Source organism: Penaeus japonicus, unplaced genomic scaffold (assembly GCF_977035675.1).
Source record: "Penaeus japonicus unplaced genomic scaffold, GWHDUDI00000001_assembly GWHDUDI00000040, whole genome shotgun sequence".
Classification (NCBI taxonomy): Eukaryota; Metazoa; Arthropoda; class Malacostraca; order Decapoda; family Penaeidae; genus Penaeus; species Penaeus japonicus.
The window spans coordinates 14,747,319-14,752,318 of record NW_028234442.1 but is presented as its reverse complement, the minus strand read 5'-3'; the positions used below and the strand labels follow the sequence as shown (position 1 = coordinate 14,752,318).

General features: G+C 45.6%; 2 protein-coding genes across 17 annotated transcripts in view; one reads left to right on the top strand and one right to left on the bottom strand.

The window, feature by feature from the left end:
• The window catches only part of LOC122246051 (uncharacterized), a 203,060-nt gene that overhangs the window by 86,044 nt on the left and 112,016 nt on the right, over positions 1-5,000 (top strand). The gene's annotated exons all lie outside the window — the stretch shown is intronic.
• Positions 1-5,000, bottom strand: part of LOC122246050 (uncharacterized) — an 82,680-nt gene that overhangs the window by 52,442 nt on the left and 25,238 nt on the right. The window lies entirely within an intron of this gene.

Here is a 5,000-nt window from a genome sequence, read left to right as displayed (position 1 = left end):
TGTAGGCACACACCTGTCCCCCCCTGTCCTTTACCACCACTTTCGCCATTAGGATAACCGTTTGTTTCCGAAGGCAAACCCTGCGGTTTACCCGGCGAAGGCCGGGGTCTCAAAGGGGTCCCTTAGTTGGGATACAGGAGGAAACACTCGGAAGTTGCCACGTTTGTTAGGCTTAGGGAACGGCGGCAGGCCACTCTAACACTCCTGCCAACTCTAGTTAGACACCGTCTACATAGCCAACCTGGTTAGGCTCCTCAGAGATAAGAGGAGGTTGTCAGAGATAGGAATTAATCTGACAGCACAGGCAGGACTTGTACTTTTGTACTCTTGTCTTCAGGTTTTGCCCCCCAGATGCCTCTAGAGACTAAAGCAAAGATGACCATTGTGGTGAAAAAAGTTGATACTTACATCACCAGCCATACTAACGAAGAGATTAAAGATGAATTGACGAAGCAACTGAATACTCAGATCGATGAAGTGTACAAAATGCCACAACATGGGATAGTTAAGATACGATTCCCAGATATCCAGACAGCCAAAAAGATCAGAGAACAAGGACTGATTCTGTTCAATTACAGCATTAACCCTGCACAGATCGAAGAAGAACGATTTACCCGAGTTACCCAATGTATGAACTGCTACAAATATGGTCATGTCAAAGGGAAATGCACCAAGAAGAATTCCGAAAAATGCAGTGAATGTGGTCAGACCGGACATCGGTTCACAGCTTGCAAAAGTACTACAAAAAATGCCTAAACTGTGGAGGCGAACACAGGACTCTCTCTGGAAGCTGCCCTATTAGAAGGAAAGAGATCACAAAGGCAGTAGAAAAGAAGCAAGACATTCAAGCCCAGAAAGAGTCCAGACTACTCAGTGAAGTAGTAAAGAACACTGCAAAGGCTACAGCTAAGGTCGAGAAAATGATCGAAAAGACTGCCAAAGCCACAGCCGAAATTACCAAAACGGCGATTAAAGAAACGCAGCCACCCATCATGCAGCTGCCCAACAACCTGGCTGTCAAGACCCTGATTGCCTTGATGCATGCCCACCTGGCCAACCTTGCACAACCAGGCTGCTTTGCAGAACAAGCAAAGCTAGCCTTAAGGCGAAATAATCTCCCTGAGATGGACCTTCCAAATGACGTGAATTCGGCAGGCATCCTGAGGGTTATGCTCCCTACAGAACCCACAGAAACCCCCAAAGAAACCACAGAAGCACCTGAAGAAGAAGAAATGCCAGAACTGCCAGTTCTTGAAGAAGAAATGCCGCCACTGGAAGAGCCCACTGCACCAGTAACCCAGTATGTGAGGGTGTCATCCCCACACAGGTGCAAGAATGTGAAGAAGGCCAGGGAAGCAAAGGGCAAAGCTGTAGGAGTCATCCTGTACACTGCCGAGAAAACCATTACAAACGGCAATATTGATGATGATGATGTTGCAGAATACATCAAGAATGGCAGGATGAAATACTCCTACAATAATCAGAAGCTGAAATCTGATGAATGTTCCAGTATCATCGATAGGAGAATTAGGGCAGCCTCCCTAAATCTCGTTGGTGTGGCTATCACTTACCTCGACCCTGAGAGCTACAGGAAGAGGAGGAATGGCTATGATGAGTCCCAAGAGAGGCATGAGGATGGACCTGCAGCCAAATCTAAGTGAATCACACAATCACTGTAGTTCAGCAGAACGTCCTCAAGTGGACTATGGTTCGTAGGAACGAACTGTCGGGCATGTATAGAGCCCTAAATGCAGATATAGTCCTGATAAACAGTCATGGTTTGAAGGACACAGACAGGCTGAAACTGTTCCCTTATTTATGTTATCAGAGGAACAGGACTGGAGAAGCAAGTGATGGCATAGCAATAGCAGTCAGAAGAGAAATCAAACATAAGATTCTCGACGACTTTGATGAAATGCTGGCAATCGAGATAGAGACCAGCAGAGGTCCAATAGTAGTGGCTACAATGTATCTGCCTCCAAGAAGGGCAATTGTTCCACTGCAAGACTTGTACAGTCTACTTCGACGAAGATTACCCACATACATAGTGGGAGACCTCAATGCCAACCATCCAATGCTAAACAATAGAGCAGGCAACCAGGTTGGCAATGCTATTGCTAGAATGGTTGCTGATGGAGATCTAATCCACATGGGACCAGACTTCCCTACTTTCATCACAGGGAACACAGCAACCAAACCAGATATTGCACTGTGCAATAACCAAGCCCACCACAACGTGATCATGGAACCGGGCCCTGCAATCACCAGTGACCACCTGCCCATCATCCTCAAGATATCATCCAATCCAATACTGAAAAGCCTAGCAGATTCAACTTTAGAATGGCTAATTGGGGAGGATTCAAGGATGAGCTCCAGTCCAAGCCTGCAGCCAACTTGAGGACTGCAACATTGGAAGAGATTGATGAGGAAGTCCAAAAGTGGTACAGCGATGTTGAAGCAGCACTTGTGCATCATGTACCCAAGAGCAACCACAGGACTATCCCCCATCCAAGGCTAACACCTGAAGTAAGACTGCTAAATATACAGTCGAATCACCTGCAACACTATGCAGGGATTCATGGATGGACACAAGACCTGAGAGCAAGATACAGAAGCTTGCAAAGAGAACTCTCTAACCAGTGGAGGAGAGCAGCGAATGACAAGTGGGAAGAACTTGTTAGAAAAGTGGAATGGGACCGAAAAGATCCACAGTCCTTCTGGTCAGGAATAAAAAAACTGATGGGAAGAAGTGAAAGCAGAAGTAGCTACCTCCTCAACGAACAGGATGAGAAGATTCATGAAGAAGAAGAACAAGAAATCCTGTTCAGAAATTACTGGAGAAATTGTTTCCGAATTACTGAAGAAGAAGAAGAAAACTTTGACAGTGATTTCGAGGAGACCATCATAGAGGAAATAGGAAGGCACATCCACCTCCTATATCCAGAAGCTGCTTCTGACTTCACTAGACTGGATCCCACAGATCCACTAATGACCAAGATCAACCCCACAGATGTCAAAAGAACTATTCAGAGTTTCAAGAATAGAACTGCTCCAGGCAAAAGCAGGATCAACAAAACAATCCTGCAGAATCTTCCAAACAAGATGTTGCTGAGACTGGCAAACATATATAATGCCTCTCTCACTGCTGGCTACTTCCCTGACCACTTCAAGGAAGCAAGAGTCAGGATGATACCAAAAGCTGGGAAAAATCCAAGAAAAGTGGAGAATTACAGACCAATATCTCTGCTGGAAGTCCCAGGCAAAGTCTTTGAAAAGATATTGAACATAAGATTGCGAAATCACCTGGAGATTAATGATCTGCAAAATCCCAGGCAACATGGCTTCAGACCAGGTAGAGGAACATCAACAGCCATTGCAATCATATATGAAGAAATCGCCAATGCCATGAGCGAAAGGAACCAAGTCAATGTGGTTCTGAGAGATGTGGCCAAAGCCTTCGACAAAGTTTGGCACACAGGCCTGAAACTTAAGATCATCAGGCTTAACCTCCCGACGTCTTTGACGAAGCTCTTATGTGACTTTGTTGAAAGTCGAAGTGCAAGAATAGGCGTCGGCAACACAGTCGGCGAAGCAATTCCCCTCATGAGTGGAGTTCCACAGGGAAGCTGCCTCTCACCGACACTGTTCACAATCTATACAGCAGACCTGCCTGAACCATCACATGGCAGCAATCACTATATGTATGCCGACGACATCACTCAGATAATCAAATACGAAGGGAGATCGATCGAGATGATGGCACTCAGAACTGCCAGAGCCATAGAGACCATCAATCGATACGAAAGACAGTGGAAGATCTCAACCAACATGAGAAAATTCCAAGTCATTCCTGTGGCCAAGTTCAAGACAGCAGATCTGATAGTGGACGAGGAAGCAGTGGACTACTGTGACAAAGGAAAGATACTAGGGCTAACAATTAGCAGAAGAGGAATTGTCCCTCATATAAATGAAATCAAAGATAAACATCAGCTGAACAAGATCAGAAGGTTCCAGACACTGAGTACTGAAACCAAGCTCTACATTTATAAAGCCCTAGTGCGGCCCATCATGGAATACCCGCCAGTGCCTACTCACACCATTTCCAGAAGGCAGATGATGAAGCTACAGACTATTCAGAACCAGGCAGGCAAATGGATTCTGAATATTCGCTTTCCTGAAGTAGTCACTGCACGAGAGATCCATGAAAGACTAAGGATCGAGGCAATCAACAAGAGACTCCACCATCAAGCCAGAAGAAGATGGACAAGAATCCAAGATGAGGATGAGGAGCTCTACAATCGCCTCAACGTTCGTCCAGAAGGCACACATGCCTGGTGGCCCAAAAGCCTCAGCAGAATCAATGGCATTGAAGAAGTTGAGGCCATATTCACGGCATCAGGTACAGGAGACCGATGATCACGTAAGGAGGCAACCATGAAGAGAAGACTAAATCAAGAATGAAGAAGGAAATCTCAAGAGGACCTGCAAGTTTAAGTTCAACACCTTTTAACCCAGACTACAAGCTAACCCACAGGGCTCCACTTCAACGTCAAGCACGGCACATCATGCATTTCAGTGAGAGGTGACGTGCGAGATCGGCGAAATGCAGCGTGGGCAGAGCTGAAGAATGTGAAAACCGAAAAAAAAAAAATCCTTAAAAAATAGCCTGCTAGGTGTTCTGGTTTCTGGCTGCCTCCCGAGGGGTTGACCCGGGGCTTTGTTCAGCTACTAAGGGCGCACATGCAAACTATTCTCTGACTTCTTTCTCCTGGTCTTACAACTTATCTTTTCTCCTTTCTCCACCTTTCTCAGCTTTCCTTCTATCACCTTATCTCCTCGCAAATTTCATTTCCACTATCCCTCCAGCTCCCTTTATCACTTCCTCTTCACTTTACACACTTCCATTATTCACTTCGACTTCCTTCTCCTCAAGACCAATCCTAAATAAAAAGTTAATACTCTCTTCACTGTACTTTCTAACTCTCACTTTATCTCCTCCC